We start from the raw sequence: 19505 nt of genomic DNA, 5'->3' as shown, positions 1-19505 counted from the left end.
GTACAGCCCCTGACCTCCCTCCCTCCTTCTCCGGCTGGCGGCCGGCAGGGTGGAGGTCCCTGGGAAAACTCCCGTGGCTGAGGAGCCAGCAGACGGTGCCCGGGGCCTTGGCAGGATCCTGGACTCAGGATGCCTCCTCCGCGGCTCAGCCTCTGGTCTGGATGCGCCGACGGGATGTCTGGTGGCCTGGCGTTGGCACTCAGGGCTGTGCCGTGCAGGTGACGTACGTGCTGCTCCGGGTTTCCAGAAAATTCGGTGCCCACGGATGGGGACGGAGTGGCAGAGACCGCAGAGATGGGGGCCAGGGATGATGCTCCAGACTCAGAAGAGAACCGGAGGCTTTGGCCTCTGCTGCTGTGCCCGCAAGAAGCCGCTGAGTCACGATGTGTCCCCCAAAGGCAGCCACGGGTCTGGTCTGTGGCCACCGGCTCCGTGGCCATCGGCTCCTGGCTTCTCACCCTGTGGCAGACCACCTTCTCTCCTACTCCATCAAGCGATGCGTATTCATCCCAGCAAAGCTAAACTACAGACAAGAAGAGGAATTATCATCCCCAACTCACTAGTTAGAGAAAATCACTTTTGACCTTGTATTGCATTTCCTCCCCGTCTTTTATCTAAGATGGGAAGCAGGGCAATTCTAAGTGTGGTCTGCAAACCGTTTCACGAAGAGAAAGTATGAAAAACACGAGTGAGCATGTAGAAGCTTCTATCGCAATTTGACGTGGCCAAATCACCGTGTTTGCCAAAAGTATTGGGTTGTAACCAAAGAGAAATCACAAAGCGGTCCTTCAAGCATAGGTAGACTGAGAAGCACGAATATCGACATTATTTTAAGAAACATCCGTGGTTTTTTTTAATGTTTATTTACTTTTGAGAGAGAGAGAGACAGAGCGTGAGCAGGGGAGGGGCAGAGAGGGAGGGAGACACAGAATCCGAAGCAGGCTCCAGGCTCCGAGCGGTCAGCACAGAGCCCGACGCGGGGCTCGAACCCACGAACCGTGAGATCGTGAGCTGAGCCAAAGTGGGACGCTTAACCGACTGAGCCACCCAGGCGCCCCAAGAAACATCGGTTTCGCTCCCTGCTCCATCTTCATTCTGTGTCTCCCTTACCGCGTCACATTGTGTCTAGTGCTGTCTCGCTTTTACGGCATCATTGTCCCCCAATTTTTGTTTACCAATTCTCGATGCTGGACATTCTGATGGTTTTCGGGATCACGACCGATACGTGATGAACATCTTTGTTCGTGTTCTCCCTGTGCATTTGCGCCACTCCTGCCTTCAGATAAAGTTTCAGAAATGAAATGGCCAGAACAAAGGAGGCCCATCTTTTTAAGATTTTAGACACGTGGCTAAAACGATCTAAAGAAAGGCTGACCCAATTTGCCAGCAAGTTAGGAGAGGTCGGGTTTTTAAGGCGGGCATGGCTGGCGGGGGAGGGGAAGGGATTTGTGCAAAACAGCTGCCTCTTCCCATGACAGCCTTTCAGAGATTTGGAGACTGTGACTGTGTCCAGGCTCCTTGTCTCCAGGCCCTTCAGCTACTCCTCATGTGGACCCAAGAACAGCAGGGCCAGAAGCGGCCTTGGGAGTTCCCAGCCTGGAAGTTCTCAGTTTGGCTTCTAAGCCACACTGGTTCTGCAGGGTATTCATTGGTACTGCCAGCCAAAAGGACTCTATGATGAAATCATCTTGAGAACCAGTGAACTAAGCAATCCAAGAAGATGTTCCCTGCAGGACTTCTCAGAGCATTTAATATGTTAATGTGCATTTTTTTTTTTTTTTAATCTTCAAAAGGGGCCATAGTGAACAAAGTTTCCCCAGCTCATCTGACCATGGAAACCTTCGGGGAAGGGCAGCTCAAAGAAACAACGGTTCGTGGAACCCCCTTCCCCAACACAGTGGTTTTCAAACTTTCGGAAAGACACAGACATTTTCTTCAAATTATTTTGTATAAGAAATCTAGTGGATTTTACACAGAACAGGTAAATACAGGAATGGAACAACACAGAGGCCTGATGATTCATTGTCTTTCCCAGGAGGACCCCCGGGCGATATCTCAGAACTCGTAGGCAAGCCTGTAGCACTATTTGAAGACCCTAGTCCCCGGCTCAATGTCCCCTCCCCCACCAAGGACTGTTTGAAAGGTCATTGTAGGGGGAAGAGGGCAACCGTATGCATAGTTAGTAGTATTTGCGGAGCACTTATGTGTCAGACCCTAGTGTGAACTTTAGAGAAAAATAAGAAACATTCTCTTGTCCCCCAAAAGTTCAAGTCTGGCGTGTGAGATGCACGCAGACACGTGCAAAGGGAATCACAAATACAAAAGGTATGTAACAAGGACAAGCGGCATGATAGACATTTGTTTTCTGTCTGCCACACGTCCCTTCCTTTGGGAAGCTGCCTCTCTCACGCTCCATTACTGGTAAGGTACCTGTGACAATATTCCATGCTTCCAGCCCACCAGCTGGCAACGTGACTCTTGCCTGGCCGTCCCGGCATCCTATTCTCCTGGTCTCAGGGTCCAGTTTGGGACGGCACGTGACGCAAACCTGGCCAATCAGAACCATTCCCTAGGAGTGTAGGTTGATGCTCTTTTGTGGGGGGGGGGGGGGGGAGGACACTGCATTGGGATGGCGGGAGCCCCTCCTCTTTCTGCCCCGCTCTCCCACTTTCTGCCCCCACTTCCCAGAGGGACTCCACCTATAGCAGGAAAGAGTGAGGGCAGCCCCCACAGAGAAAAGGGTCGAGTGATGAAAGGTGAGAGAGTCCTGACGTCTTCATTTCCAGGACCCGCTCTAAGCCTGGACTTTGCAGATACGCGAGCCAATTAATTCCCCATAGGGATTTACACCAACATGAACTGCATTTCTGTTGTTTGTTCTCAAAGGTGTCATTGACTAATGCAAGGGACAAAAGACGTCAAGGAGGGAGAGGTCTCTTCTGGCTGGAACAGTCAGAAGAGGTATCTCAAGAGGATGTTGACCTTGAACTTGATTTGGGAGGATGTAAATCCTCTAGATAGGAGGGGGTGGAGCATTGCAGGTGGAGGGGATGGTATGAACAGAGACGGGGAGAGAGGTGTGGAAAAAGCGTAACAGTTAACCAGGGGACGGGGAGTACCTGGAAAGACAGGCTTGGACCATTCTATAGGATGGCCATGAAAATCAGGGTGAAAGGTTTGGTTGGCAATGGGGAGCCACTGAGGGTGTCTGACCATGGATGACGCAGACAGAGAAGGAATGGTATGGTCTGACTGGTGTTTTAGGAAGATCCCTCTGACAGCAGGTGACAGGTGGGACATGGGGATGAGGGAGAGGGAGGAGCCACCACTGAAGGACTGGGAGCATTGAGCTGCCACCAGTACAACAGAGAAGTGAAAGGGATGTGTTGACTTGGGGACAAGGGGACAGATTGGATCAAGCCGCACTGAGGTTGAGACCCACTATGGATTGAACCGTGACCCCTCAAAATCCATATGTTGAAGCTGTAAGCCCAGCGTGGCTGTATTTGGAGTAGGGAAGTAATTAAGGTTAAATGAGGTCATTAGGGCAGAGCCCTGAACCTATAGGATTAGCATCATTATAAGAAGATACCAGAGTGCATGCTCCCTCCCTCTCTCTCTCTGTGCCACGTGAGGACACCGAGAAGTTCTGCAAGCCAGAGAGAGAGTTCTCCCCAGGAATCAAATTGACCAGCACCTTGATCTTGGACTTCCCAGCCTCCAGAACTGTGAGAACTCACTGTGTTCTTAAGCCCCCAGCCTACCGTATTCGGTTGTGGGCCCCCCCCCCCCCCAGCTCAGGCAAGGCCACAGGGGGCATGGCGGTCAGGTAGAGACAGAAGTGCACCTGCGTGCACGTCCACCTGGGGGCACTCTTCTTGGTGGCACAGATCTACAAATCTGCCCGGACCTGGGGCCACGTGCCCTGAGGATCAGATGTAACCATCACCTTTTTCATCATCCCAAACAAAACACCCCAGACCCGTTAAATACAAATTCCCCCTTATATTCCCCGCCCACCGCCCCCCAGCCCCTGGTAACGCCTATTCTATTTTCTGTCTCTCTGAATTTGCTCATTTTAGGCACCTCACGTTAATGGAAGCGAGCGTGCAATATTTGTCCTTCTGTGTCTGGTTTATTTCACCTAGTGTGACATTTCTCAGGCCCACCCACTTTTTTCGGGTGGCCGAATAGTATTTTGCTGTACGAACACACCACATTCTGTTTTACCATTCCTCTGTTGACGGGCACTTGGGTTGTTTCCACCTTTCGGCCGCTGGGAATAAAATCGGTATGAACACAGTGTCAACAGCGATCGTCTCAACCGTCAGGCTGAACGGTCGCTTTTTTCTCCCCTGAATCACTGAAGATCATGTTTATCTCCAAAATAGCTGAGAAGTCGTGTTTGAGTCGAGGTTTGATTCTCCGACAGTCTCCCCACACCCTGTGGCAGCTCCGCAAACCTGAAACCCTCCCCAATGCTCTGAAAACCCGGGTCTGGCCCTGATGTGCAGCTTCCGGTTGAAGGTGGCACTCCCTCGACCCCCACCCCCACCCCCCACCGCAACAAACGGACGTCGTCATCCGGCCACCTGCTCAAGCCCCGAATCTGAATCCTCTGCCTTCTATCTTCTGACATCTTACCTGCCATGGCAGCGCCTGTCGGCTCAACCTTCCAGAATATAGCCTGACTCTGCCCAGCGCCCTCCCTCCCTGGTCCGTGCCATCATCCTCCCCGGCTGGAACGGAAACGGACCCGCGAAGTCTTCCTGATTCCTCCCACTGCTCCTCTATAACCCACTTTCCTCCAGCTGCTAGAGGACTTTGGAAAGCAAAGGCAGATCACACCATGCCTCTCTTCATGGCTCTCTAGGGGCTTCCCATGCCGCTTGGCATTCCCCCCACCCCTGCGTTATCTGGCTCCATGTCTACACAGCCACTGCCACCCCGCCAACCCCATCTGGTGCCCCTTCCCCCGTTCACACCAGCCACTCTCCCCTTCCTTGCTTGCTCCTTCCTCGGGGGCTTTGCAATTTGATGGGGTGTGTGCTCCAAAGTACCCTTCACCCGATCTTTGCATGGCTGGCTGTTTCTCACCTCTGAGAGATCCGTTCTAATGTCACCTCCTCCAGGAAGCCTCCCTGACCACCCAACTGGAGCAGCTACCCCATACCCAGGCCTGGACATCTCTATCCCATGATCACACCTAAGATCTCTATGCCACTGATTGCTATATGAAAGTACCTGCTGTCTGTCTTTATCTCCTTCTTCACTGTCTCTTGTCCCCCTTCTAGATGTAAGCTCCAGGAGAGCAGAGGTCCTTCCTAGTTGCCATTCCACCCCACCCCGCCTCCCTGTGCCCAGAACAGGGCCCGATACCAAGGCACTCAAGTGTTAGTAACAAGCAAACCATCAAACGCACAAGGATGTAAGTGAGCCCTGGGGTCTATCTGAAGTTTCCCTGTGCTTTCTGAAGTTTGCGGTGGGATCCAGGCTCTGCCAACACTTCCTTACGGCCCGGGGTCTCGCGTGCATAGTAAAAGCATGCGCTGTCTTCTAATGGTGTTTGCACAAGTCTCGCTTTCTTGTCGCCAACATCAGCTGTGGGAGGAGGGTGCCTTCAACAGAACATGCACCAGCACAGCCGTGGACCCCCCTCCACGAGGACGCTGGCCCCACGCGCAGCGCTTTGGGGCTCCACCAGGGAAACTGGTCTACCTGGGGTACAGCCTCTTCTCCCGGCGGTTCCAGGAAACCTCGGGGTCTCCAAACATGCGGTCTTTTCTGCTCCAGGGAGGAGGGTGATGCTTCAGAGACTGCGCCTCCCTGTTTTGCGGTCGGGCTATTCTTGGGCCTCAGAATGTTCTTCTCCTCGGTGCTGACAGCTGTCACCTCTCCCGGTGGTAGTGCCCGGCCTCTGGAGCCCCACTCGCTGGGTGGCAAGGGCTTCCTCGGGCCCCACGCCCACCTGGGCTCTGGCAGGCGTGGTAGGAGGAACTCAGAACATGTGGCACTGGGGGCTCCTCTCGGTGCGGCCCGGCTCTTCCTCCTCCTGCCAAACAAAAGCTTCCTGCTCCGGCAGGGACAAGAGCCCGTTTCTAATTGTGGAACAAACAGACCAAGCCCTTTCACCAACTCCAGGGCCCCTGCCTGATTTGCTTGCTTTTTCCTTCCCCCCACTCCCCCTCCGCTGGCCACGTTCCCTTGCGCCTGGGCTCCTACCCCACTCTCTCCTCTCTGGTCTCCGGACGGACGGACGGTCACTGACCTGCGGCTGCCATTTCCTCTTCCTCCAACACCCAGTTTATCATGTCTGGAGTCTTCTAGAAACTGATAATAGCCCCCTTTTCCTCCTGCATTGTTCACTGGGTCAGCAAGCATTAAATCATCATCACCATCATCACCACATTCAGCCATCACCATGGTTACCGTTTACTACCTTTATCCTTATCCCCACGGTTACCGCCTACCACCATCACCAGGGTTTGCTACGTGCCCAGCGCCGCGCTGAGAACTTGGTGCGTCTCATTTACTCCTTGTGAAGTAGGCTTTATTCTTCTCTTCATTTCACAGAGGAGGGAACTGAACTCAGAGAGGTTGCGTAGTTTGCCCGGGGTCACACAGCTGGCACCTGAGAGAGCTGCGATGCTAACGTGATGCCACTGGTCAGTTCAGCCCTCAGGCTCCACGGCTTCCGGTGGCAGAGGGGTTAGAAACTGAATTCTGAAGCGAGAGGCAGTCCGGGCTGGTCAAAGCCTGGTGCTAGCCCTGCCCTTCCTGGCTTTGTGGCTTTTGTCACTGTTTGACCTATGCCTCAGCTTGCTTGTCTGTGACATGGGGATGACAGTGGTACCTACCCCCCAGGTCACCATGGGCATTAAAGGAGTTCATAGATGGAGAACGTGTACATTGTCTTAGCAGGTGACTGGGACAACATAAATGCTCTGGGACACGTGCAGAAGGCGCAGTAAGACACAGCCTCTTCCCTCAGGAGCTTCTGGTCTAATGGGAAAGACCGTCGCATCATGGGATGAATCAAGCCACAGAAAGGAACACGGTATGTAGATGGGCAGGGCAGGGACATATCACAGGGGCCTCCACTCAGGGCCATGCCGAGGCCAGCTTAATCATTTTGTGTTTTTTCATTTTTTATTTTTTATTTTTTTAACAATTTTTTTTAATGTTTTATTTATTTTTGAGACAGAGAGAGACAGTGCATGAGCAGGGGAGGGTCAGAGAGAGAGGGAGACACAGAATCGGAAGCAGGCTCCAGGCTCTGAGCGGTCAGCACAGAGCCCGACGTGGGGCTCGAACTCACGAACTGTGAGATCATGACCTGAGCTGAAATCGGACGCTTAACCCACTGAGCCACCCAGGTGCCCCTTGTCTGTTTTTTTAAAGAATTCTTTTATTTTGGGGGCTCCTGGGTGGCTCGGTCGGTTAAGCGTCCGACTTCAGCTCAGGTCATGATCTCACGGTCCGTGAGTTCGAGCCCCGCGTCGGGCTCTGTGCTGACTGCTCAGAGCCTGGAGCCTGCTTCCGATTCTGTGTCTCCCTCTCTCTCTGCCTCTCCCCTGTTCATGCTCTGTCTCTCTCTGTCTCAAAAATAAATAAACGTTTAAAAAAAATTAAAAAAAAGAATTCTTTTATTTTGAAATAACTTCAGATGTACAGAAAAGTTGCAAGGCTGTTACAGAGACTTCTCATACACTCTTCCCCCACCTTCCCCTAATATGAACCTCCTACGTAAGCATGCTACCTTTAGCAAAACTAAGGAGTTAGCATCAGTGCAATCCTATTCACTAAACTACAGTCTTTGTTTCGATTTCACCCATCTTCCCGATCCAGCACGTACTCCGGGATAACGTGTTGCATTGGGCCAGCTTAGTTTTGAAGGAGGAATAGGAGTTTGCCAGGGCACAGCTCTAGCCATCGGAGCCACTGGGCACGACAGGCCAGATGGGAGTACAGCTGGGCTTTTAAACACATGCCTGAAGAACGTGCTGTTTCCCCAGAAAGAAGACAAAGGAAACGGGACCACAAAAGAGGTTCGTGATGGTGGCTGTTCCCAGCCACACTCCCTCCAGCTCTGACCCCATGGGAAGGTTATCGGAAGAGGTCCATATAGTGCAGTCCGGCAAAGACCACCTCTGTGAGCCCTTGTCCTACAAGGAGGGCCTGATTTTACAAGGAACCTCAAGAAGCAAATGGAACGGCTCTCCAAACTGGGATCGAGCCCTGGCCCTTCGGGCTCTGCATCTTTGGGCCAAGGTGAGCACGGAACTGATGGCCCCAGGAAGACTCGTGGGGTTGATTTCCTGGCCTTGGGATGCAATTAGCGGTGTTCAGGAGGAAGGTGATGGGATCTACAGAGGGGCAGTGGCAAAGCACGGCCCCCCAGGTTCAGGGAAGCGTCTTCTACGAAACAAACTCCTGCTCTTCTCTTTGACTCACTTTTTCCATCTTGGCCTTTGCTCACCGTGGGAGCGCTAAGCCACAGAGGGCCTGGGTGAGGGGGCAAAAGCGTAGGCGGGGGCGGGCGGGGGCGGGGGGGGGGGTTGCGGGTAGCCTGGTCTGCTTTGCATCTAGGTCAGCCCCAATCTCTACATGTGTAATTCACTTGGCTTCCAGGGCCTCGTCCTCAGTCTTGGGGCCAAAGCCTTAGCAATGTATTACTGGCCTCATCTTCCCTGGCTGGAAACCAGGCCAGGGGATCAGGAAATCTGCATGCATTTGTCTTTTTATGCAACACGGATATATTGAACAGCAGCCCGTAGCCAGGCGCTGTGCTAGGCTTCCCGTGGAGCGCTGTTCTCTCAATAGCCCACCTTCAACAAGGACATAAAATAAAGGATATAAAACTTTTTGTAGCCCCTAGAGTTTCCTACTGCTACCATAACAACATAACGACAAACTTAGTGTCTTAACACACCGTAAATCTATTGTCATACAGGTTTGGAGGTCCAAAGTCCAAAACCAATCTCGCTGGGCTAAAGTCAAGGTATCAGGAGGGCTGGTTTCTTTTGGAGGCTCCAGGGGAGAACCTGTCCCCTCGCCTTTGCTGGCTTCCAGAGGCTGCCTGCATTCCGTAGCTCCTGGCCCCTTCCTCCATCCGCAGAGCCAGTGAGGTAGCATCTTCTCTCCTCCCTGACTGTGCCCTGACATCTTTCGCTGTCATAAGAACCCCTAGAATTACATTAGACCCACCCGAATTTTCCAGGAGAATCTCTCCTTCCCTTCTCAAGATCCTTAATCGTATCTGTGAATTCCCCCTTGCGTTGGAAAGTAACGTGCTCCCAGGTTCCAGGGATGAGGACAGAGACATCTTTGGGGGGGAGGGGCGTCATTCAGCCCACAACAAGCTCGTTTTTGAAGTGGTTGACAGCCCAGGTTCTAACGTCCACAGACCTGGATTTGCATCCCCACCCTGCCCACACCCTTGCTGTGTGACCTTGAGCTACTTAATCGCTCCGTGCCGTGGTTTCTTCCTCTGTAGAATGAGGCTAACAAGGGACCTCAAGGGTTGTTGTGAGAAATATATAAGAAATATATAAGCTAGCGTATGAATTCTAGCCGGAGAACCTTAGCTAGAAACAACAGAAGCTGCCTTTCTGCTGCTTCGAGCAGAAAAGCAGCCGCTCGTAAAGTCATCAGGAAGGCTGGAAATCTAGGGCCAGAAAACGTCAGAACAAGGCAGAACTGTGCCAACGAGGCTTCCTGTGTACCTCCCACTGTCCTGTGCACCCAGTGCCTGCTGCTGCCATCTGTGGCCCTGCCACAGGACGCTGGCAGCTCTGGGGACAGACCCTCTGCTGCTCCTGGGCTGAAGCAAGTGCTGGGCAGGAGCGTGGGATTGGCTGGCCCTGGCCACATGTCCTCTTCTGGGTTGCAAGGGCTTCTGGGAAAGCTAGGATTGGCTTTCTCAGCTTCTGGGCAGAAGGCTGGCTCTCCTCCCCTTCTTGATGCATAGGATGGGGAACTCTTCAAACCCATAAAGGGGTTCAGCTCTCAAGTCAAGCACTCACGCCCTGCCACTCGTGATGATCGCTGGTCCGGGCTTTCTACCGATGGATGAGGTACAGTTGTACCCGCTCCCCAGAGCCTACTGGTCCCTGTTGAAAGGTGCCCAGATGTGGCCCGAGATCCCAGGCGCTCTCACCCAGATGCCAGCCAAATGCCGAGGGTGACAGCCACTCCCAGGTAGCCAGCTGGCCAGAGAGACCCTGCTTGGGCTGGAGAGCTCGCGGCACTGGCTAACTTCACCCGCTTTTGTTGGAAGGAGAGAAAGAGAAACCGAGAGAGTGAGAATGAGCACGCAGCGAGGCAAAGGCGTCCGAAAGATGTTTTTAATGTGCATCCGATTATGCAGCCAAGCCAGGGGCCTCTGCCCAGCTTCCCGGCACGTTCCTGCCTGAAGACAGCTTGATGATTTGAAGGCAGCCGCGGTCAGATTGTATACCTGTCAACTGCCTCTCGGCGCTCGCTGGGGCACAGGCTCTAATGAGGCCTGACACCTCAGGAATCCAGCAGGATGCGAAACAGCCGCAGAGGGCAGGAGGGGAGGCAGGCGGGGCCTGCTCCGGCCACTCGGCCCGCCTGGAATGTGCCAGAGGAGTACGGGAGGGAGCCTGGTGGGCCCTGCTCCAAGTTGTGCCATGGCCATTGCTGATAGGATAATGGCAAAGCCACATCACCTCTCTGAACCTCAGTTTCCTCATCTATAAAATGGGGTTTAGTGTTCTTTCAAAGGTTTACTGGGGAGATCCAGGATAGAGTATACAGAGTGCCTAGCTTACAGCAACACCTAATAAACGATAATAATAAATCTTATCAACCTTGTCAACACCCCCATCAACCTGCACATTCTTGTCTGCTTCACTTACTTGCCTGTTGAGGTGCTGAGAATTCGACCTCTCGGATGTTTATCCTCCATGATATATTTCTCCAGCTTTCTGGAGATGTAATTGACATGTAACATTGTGCAAGTTTAAGGTGGACAAAATGTTGATTTGATACGCTCGTGTATCGCAAAGTGATTACCACCATAGGGTTAGCTAACGCCCCCAACCCGTCGCGTGAATACCTTTTTTAGAGAGAGAGAGAGAGCGAGTGCGTGCACGTTCACGTGCAAGTTTGGGGGGAAGGGCAGAGAGAGAGAGACTCTCAAGCAGACGCCACGCTCAGCACAGAGCGTGACTCGGGGCTCCATCCCACAACCTTGGGATCACGACCTGAGCCGAGTTCAAGGGTCAGACACTTAGCCGATGGAACCACCCACGCGCCGCTTAACGTCTCTTCTTGGAGGTGACAACATGTAAGATGTCTCTTAGCAACTTCCAAATATATAATCCAGTATATTAACTATATATTCACTATGACTAGTTGTTTTACCTCCTTGAGAGCCTGTTGGGAGAACTTTGAGCCTGAGGTGAAATGTTAGAGATGATGTTGGCCAGCTTGTCCATGTCTCTGTTGAGGACATCCGGGCTCAGGGTGGGGAGGTAACTTACCCCAGGAGGGCAGACAGAGCATGAGGCCCCTTCTTCTTGGAGCTCCTGCCATGACTCCAACCGCAGGCATGTTAGGAAGACGCAGAGAAGGGGAACAGCCAGCATTCTGGGGCCACCAACCATCATTCTGGAAAATGCGGGTGGAGCATGTCAGAGCCCTCAGGGAAGGCACAGAGAGGTATAGGCAAGGGCCGAGAGCGCCAGTCCCTGTGCTCTGGTAGAAGGAACAGACACTTGAGCAAGTCGTCCTAGGAACCTGCTGAGAAGAGCAGATTGCAGGCCCAGAGCGGGGGAGACCGACCCTTCCTGGGGTCTGGGTGTTGTCATAGGAGCTGGTGGTGAAGCTGGGCTTCAAGGACTTCCCGAGACGGGATTCAGCAGAAAGGGGGAGCAAAGAATCACATCTGGTTAAGGAATAAAGAGGGGCTTCACGAAGGAGATGAGATTTGCCCTACACTGTGAAGGAGGGATCAGATTTCCAGACAGAGAAAGGTGAAAGAGCAGACCTGGCCGTGGGCACAGCCTGAGCAAAGGCGGAGAGATGAGAAAGCACAGGGTGTGCTTGGAAGTGACTGGTTCGATCGGACCGGAGAATGAGGGGCAGGAAGCAGAATGGTGGGCGCTAAGGCTGGCACAGCACTTGGGATCAGGCGGGGGTAGCAGGAAACGCCAGGGAAAGGGAAGTTGTGTTTAATTCCAAGGGAAGAGGGAGCCATTGAAGGTTGCAGAGCCCCGCGGTGGCGTGCCTGGGGCTGAGGTGTGATGAGAGGAACCGGCACAGGGGGAAGCAGGGCAAGGTGGACAAGGAGTATAGGTTCTCGCCATCACCAAGATTCACCAACGTACAGCCTCCTGATGACGTTGAATAGCCTCAAACCCAGCAAGTCCACAAGTCCGCTCCTCTTGGCTCAGGGGGTCAAGTCTCATGCCCTTTTGGTGAGCCCGGCTTTCCCAAGGCTTCTGCCTTGAGTGCTGGTTGGGAGGGGGTGGGGAGCCCCTTGCTCGGGCAGCTCCAGCTGAGTACTGACGAGTGATGCTCGGTACCTCGCCTTAATGACAACTAACATGGTTCTTATTACTTCAGGGCTTTGCTAAGATCACAGCACACAAGGGGCAAGGAGGGGGCTTGGGGGGTGCCTGCCACGTGCTGGGCAAACGTACACACCTTCGCTTCACTGCATCCGCACCACATCTGTGATTTCATCCAATCCCACAGCAACCTCGTGGGGGAGATGTTAGTACCCCATTTCATAGACGAGAAAACTGAGGCTCAGAGGGACTAAGGAAACCGCTCAAGGTCTCTGGGCTAGACAGTGGCAGAGCCACAGAGCACCCGGGTGGCTCAGTGGGTTAAGCGTCCGACTTCAGCTCAGGTCATGATCTCACAGTTCGTGAGTTTGAGCCCTGCATCGGACTCTCTGCTGTCAGTCCAGAGCCTGCTTCGAATCCTCTGGCTCTCTCTCTCTCTCTCTCTCTCTGTCTCTCTCAAAAATAAACTTTAAGGAAAGAAAAAAGAAAGTGGCAGAGCCAGGACTCGAACCCAGATCTGTGTGTCTCCAAACTGATGTTTCCCCCACATCACGCTCCCTGTGGAGAACAGAACCTGGCCTACGAAATGCCACGAAGGACACTCAACCGCCTCCTTGAGGGTAAGGAAGTGCACGGCCAAGGTGAGCCCCAATCCCTCCTCATGAGGGGTCTGGGAACCATTAGCCAGGATAGCCAGAAACCAGTGCGGTCCCAGTCAGGTCCTGGGTGGGTGGCGATGAAGTTGGTGCCACTCGGTCTTCTCTGGAGTGTTCTTGGCTCTTCCCTTCCCTGTAAAGAAACGTCCTCTGCAGCTGCCACGGGAGCACCCTGGGACCGCCCCCAGCCGGGCAGTAAAGGCACGCCTCCCAGCTCTCCAGTACTGCCTGGAAGGCCAGCCTTCCCCCGATGCCCTTTCCTCCTGGGGAAGCGCTTCTCTCTCTCCCAGACAAGCACGCCCTCAGTGGCTGCAGCTGGACATGAACGCTGCCCCTTTCCTTCCATGTTGGGACTTCCTGCTTAATACCTCTGCGCCTACTTACTCCCTAGCAAATTTCTATCATGCCCTACCATCCCCACTAAGCCCTCCCCAGCCAGGACGTGACCACCCTCCTTTCTGGCACTGGTCCCACCTCGATGCTGCCAATAATGGGTAATGCTTACCCATTAGCACCTCCCAGGACACCCAAGCTCCAGCTCTGTGGCTGCTGCATTAATCAGGTCTCCTGATTGCAAGTGACAGAAACACAGGCTGAATGCATTGAAAGCCAAATGGAATGGAATGGAATGGGATGGGATGGAATGGAGTAGAATAGAATAGAATAGAATAGATTAGAATAGAATAGACTAAGCTAGAACAGAATAGAATAGAATAGAATAGAATAGAATAGAATAGAATAGAATAGAATAGATTAGAATAGACTAGAATAGATTAGAATAGAATAGAAATTGGCCACTACAACTGGTAGCTGTGGGGATGGGAATAAGACTGAATCTAGAGTTGAAAAATGCTAATAATTGATTTTCTCCCTCCTCTGTCCCCCAACTGTCAGTATGTGCCTCATTCTTGCCTCTCGCAAATGGGCTCCTCTACAAGATAAAGAAAGGGCCTCGGATTCCCAAGTCTCCAGCTTCCCAGTGGACCAAGTCCAGTGGGAAGGAAGGCATCTTCTTGCTCTGGTTCCCTTAACAGGGAAGAGCTTTAGTGGACCCCAGGGTCGGAGGGGGGCAGTGGTGTCACTCCGGACCCAATCGCTGGGGCCAGAAGGATGGTGGGATGATTGGCCCAGCCTGGGTCTACTTGTGCTCAGGTCTGAGGCTTGGGGCAGGGAGACTTGTTACCAGAGGGATGGAAATGGAGAGCACACTCAACGGAAAGAATAGTTTCCATATACCAGGGAGCAGTGGTCAGGAGTTTGCCCAGGATGGTTCGAACAAGAAGGGTTTCCCAGTCCTTGGGGCCATCCCAGGAGCTGGGTCCTAACAGGGGACAGAGCAGTGGTCTTCACAGCAAGCCGGGAGGCGGAGGCCCCCCCTCCAGGGAGCTTCCCAGCTTCCCCTGCAGGGAGATGCCAAGAGGCAGAATCCAGAGCGTGAAAAAGACGCAGAGGAATCGGGAACGCGGGGGCTGCTGGGTGGCTCTGCCTGAGAGGCTGGGCGGCGGGCAGGGGTACCCGGCTGCTCACCAGGACAACCCCTTGCCCGCCCCCACCTGCTCCGGGCGGTGTGGGAAGAGAGCCCCGGCTGGTCGGGACGGGGAGGGTGGCATCCTGCCTGCACCATTAACTGACTGTGTGACCTGGGCCTCAGTTTCCCCGCCAGTGAAATGAGAAGGTCGGATGGGAGTGGCCTCCGCCTCCCCCGGAGTCGGCCCCGGCTCCTCCCATCTCCCCAGGAGCGAGCGTGGCCCCCCCGAAGGCCCTCCGAACCCAGGAATGTGCCCCGGGCCTCAGCCTCCTCTCAGCTCCTGCCCGAGGAAGCTGGGGGAGCAGTTGGCAGGGCAGCCAAAGGTCCCCTCACCTCCCCCTCTTCTCCCCGAACCATTGCTGCTTCCCCCTTTCTTTCCTCTTTTGGCTGCAAAGCACATACAGATGTGCGGCTGTCGGCCACAATCAGGGGGCTCAGGTGAGGAATGGGGCCTGGCAGCCTTCGGCTTGTACTCGTTTGCCTGAGTGCAATTTCCCCATAATTACACTTCCTAACTTTTCAGCATCTGTGAAAGATCATCTTCTGACACAGCGGAGTCAGGCTCGCGCCGGCCAGGAGGCGAGGCCCTTCGTTCGGAATCATTTTCAACAGGCAGAGAAAACACATTTGCTCTCGCCTTTCCGGCACGAACGACGTCCCCAGGAGACAAGCCCAGGGCCTCCCGGTGGCTCCGACCAGCCCGCGTCCCGGCGCCTGCCAACCCGTCACCCGCTCCCGCGCCGACTCTCCACCGCCCGCCTCAGTTCTCGGTGGCTCCTCGTCGGCCACGGCGGGTCGCCCGCTCACAGGCTCACCCTCCCGCAGCCCCACTGGACAGCTCCGTCAGTCATTCACGGTGACATCTGGAGGGTCGCCTACGCTGTCACCCCCTGCTGACTCGCCACCACTATAGTTCGACCTCCTCAGGCCTTCACCCACCCGTGTTCTCTGCCGTCACCTCGTCGCCCACAGCCACGCGCCACCACACGGTCACCTACAGCGGCACGCCTGCACAGACGCCCCTTTCGCTGCCCTTTGCCGGCAGCCTGGAGCGGCACGGAGTCCGGCCCGAACCCCCCAACAGGCGCCCCACGCGGCACCCAAGCCCGCCACCGCCCGGCCTGCAAACCCATTTCCTCTCCCACTCGGGCCAGCGGGGGTCCTGTTCCTGGCAACACCAAACTGGAGATCCCACGCCGCCTCTCCCGGGACCTCAGATGAAGGTTTGCGTTGACAGGGAGGGGACCGGAAGGAGAGGCAGACAGAACTGAGGGCCGCGGACGCTCTGGGGAGGAAGGAACCGCAAGGGGCCTTGTAAACGCGCTGGGGATGCGGCCAGGCCTCCAGCAACGAGCGACAGCTCAAGGGACAGTCACGGATGCAACGTGTGCCAAGGACTGTGTGGGGAAGGGGCCCCAGGTGCTCGGATCTCCCCACCTGGGGCCTGCTGGCCCAAGGCTGGGGGCCCAATCCCACCGCCTCAGGGTAAACAGACTGTGAGCCAGGGAAGGCACTCCCACTTCTGATGGAAACCAAATACCCCGGGGGTGAACCATGCCCAGATCCTCAGACAGGGCCACTCTGTTCTCACAGTTCTGTAGGAAGGATTGCTGCTCCCAAGACCAAGAATCTAGAAGGAGCCTGAGGGTGGGGTGTGGTTTCAAGCAAGCTTTTCCTTTTGTGCCGTGAGACAGACACGAGGCACATGCCTCCTAGCCCGAGCTCAGGGCAGACATCACTAATCAATCCTGACACAGAGAGGTTAAGTAATTTGGCAAAGCTCACCCCTCTGATAAGTGAGAAGAGCCAACTTTTGAGCCTGGGCAGTGTGAATTCAGTCCTTGATCTTAACCATTGTGCTTTACTGTCCCGTACCAGCTCTGGCCGCTGGCCTCGGAGGCAGCCTGTGCCTCCTGTATAGCTCCCCAGCAGAACAAGAGATGAAAACAAACCCTTCAGAGAGGGTGGGGTCACTGAAAGCAGGGCCAAATGTGGGGGTCGGTGCAGACATGAATTCAAAGTCAGGCTCTGCTAGGGCGCCTGGGTGGTTCAGTCCGTGGAGCGTCCAACTCTTGATCTCGACTCAGGTCGTGATCCCAGGGTCGGGGGATCGAGCCCCGCCTCGGGCTCTGCCCTGAACACGGAGCCTGCTTAAGATTCTGTCTCTCTCTCCCTCCGCCCCTCTACCCTGCTCATGCACACACACACACACGCACACACACACACACACACACACACACACTCTCTCTCTCTCAAAATAAAAATATCTATGTTTATAAAAATTATAAATAAAAATACAAAACGAAGTCAGGCTCCCCTGCCTCCTGTGTCAGACCTTCCCCATCCCGGGAAGGGGCGGGTGGGATTCGGGGCGGGTGACATACCCTCTGGGTAACATTTCCTCTACTGTAAAATGGAGACAAGAATAGCCTTTGTAAATGAAAACGTGGCACAGTCTTGTGTATCTGAACAGCAAAGTCCCAGCAGTGTTATTCACAATAGTCAAAGGTGGAAGTGACCCCACGGGTCGATAGGTGAACAAAATGTGGAATCTCCATACAATGGGATATGATTCAGCTTTAAAAGAAAGGAAATTCTGGGACGCCTGCGTGGCTCGGTCAGTTAAGCATCCGACTCTTGATTTCGGCTCAGGTCGTGATCTCACAGTTCATGAGATCGAGCCCCACCTCGGGCTCTGTGCTGACAAAACGGAGCCTGCTTGGGATTCTCTTCCTCCCTCTGCCTCTGCCCCTCCCCCACTCTACTTTTTGTTTTCTCTCTCCCTCTCAAAAATAAATAAATAAACTTTAAAAAAATCCTTTAAAAAAAAAAAGGAAGGAAATTCTTGCACCTGCTACCATGGATTAAACCCTGAAAACATCACGCTTAGTGAAATAAATCGGTCACAAAAGACAAATACTGTGTGATCCCACTCATGTGGGGTACCTACAGTAGTTAAAGGGACAGAAGTCGGAATGGTGGGGTGTCAGGGGCTGGGGGGGAGGGGAAACGGGGAACTGTTTGATGGGTATAGAGTTCCAGATTTGCAAGATGAGAAAGTCCTGGAGATCTGTTTTACAACAATGTGAGTATATTTAGCACTACTGAAGTATACGCTTAAAAATAGTCCATTTTAGGGGCGCCTGGGTGGCGCAGTCGGTTAAGCGTCCGACTTCAGTCAGGTCACGATCTCGCGGTCCATGAGTTCGAGCCCCGCGGCGGGCTCTGGGCTGATGGCCCAGAGCCTGGAGCCTGTTTCTGATTCTGTGTCTCCCTCTCTCTCTGACCCTCCCCTGTTCATGCTCTGTCTTTCTCTGTCCCAAAAATAAATAAACGTTGAAAAAAAAAAATTTAAAAAAATAGTCCATTTTAGGGGCGTCTGGGTGGCTCAGTGGGTTAAGTGTCCAACTCTTGATTTTGGGTCAGGCCATGATCTCACGATTTGTGGGTTCGAGCCCCTTCTTGGGCTCTCTGCTCTGATAGCACAGCCTGCTTGAGGTTCTTCCTCTCTCTCTCTGCCCCTCCCCTGCCCGCTCTCTCTCTCTCTGTTTCTCTCAAAGTAATATTTTTAAAAATGGTCAGTTTTATGGTATGCATATTTTACCACAGTTTAAAGTAAATCCAAGTCCTGCAACGGCCTAATAACTTGTGAGTTGGGTGATGTGGGTGGGGTGGCCTCTGCTGGGGAGGGTTTGAGGACACCTGAGAGGAGCTGGCATCTGAGGTGAGGTTTTGACAAGGCTGCGTGGGATGGGGAAGGTCTGACACAAGGACAATCATCCTCAACTGCCCGAGAAACAGTCCCTCACTCCCTACCTGCCCCCTGCCCCCGCCCCACGGGGCTCAAAGGAGAGAATGGGCTGCAAGGACATCTTGAGGGGGCAAACAGGGGGGACACGCTGGAGCGAGGAGGGGCAGCACTGAGGTCTCAGTGAGCCCCTGTGCTGGCCTTCCTGGCACTTCTTCCCTGGGAGAGCCTGTTCCCAGGGCTCTACTGTGAGCACCTACTCCCAGTTCATATTCTGTGAGCACCTACTGGGTGTCAAGCCAGGCAGAACATTACAGGGAAGGGGATAGGGGCCAGAGACAGAAGACCTGTCCCAGCCCCCAACACAGCAAGGCTTAAGGGCACGGCGGGTTCCGGAGAACCCCAGGAACACTCGGGGGCGCCGTGCCCAGCACAGAGAGGCTCAGCGTGAGTCTGGGAACGCGCAGCATGCTCGCTCCTGCTCTGCTGTGTTCCGTCCCGGGCCATCCTGTCAGTCCGAAGAAATCTTATCTTTCCTCAGGTCTAGGACAAGGCCTGCACTATCCTATTCATTAGCAAATTAGCGAATTTCCTGATGGCCTCTGCATGCCCCACCGCAGGGAGGGGAGTCCCTGACCTCACTGCACCTGCTCACATGGCTGGTCCTGGATCCAAGTCTGGGCTCTGCCACCTGTTAGTTCTGTGGCCTTTTTGTGCCTCAGTTTCCTTGTCTGTAAAAGGGGCGTTATTTAATAGTACCTGATTCATGGGACCGGGAAGCACTTATGGCCATGCCTGGCACATAGTAAGTGCTGTGTAACTCGGAGCTGTTTTTATCTTTGTCATTATTTCATGCTCTCCTGCCCACACCTCTCCTTCTCTTGTTCACACCATTCGTCTGATGTTCGTCTAAATATTTTATGTTTACTTTGTTCTGTGCGTTAAGGAGGTCCGCTCAGAGCAGGGGCTGAGTTAGATGCTTTCCTCCAGCACGGTCACGGCTAAGTCACATAAGCAGACACACGGGGCTGAGC

Source organism: Prionailurus viverrinus, chromosome D1 (genome assembly GCF_022837055.1).
Source record: "Prionailurus viverrinus isolate Anna chromosome D1, UM_Priviv_1.0, whole genome shotgun sequence".
Classification (NCBI taxonomy): Eukaryota; Metazoa; Chordata; class Mammalia; order Carnivora; family Felidae; genus Prionailurus; species Prionailurus viverrinus.
This window is presented reverse-complemented; position numbering follows the sequence as displayed.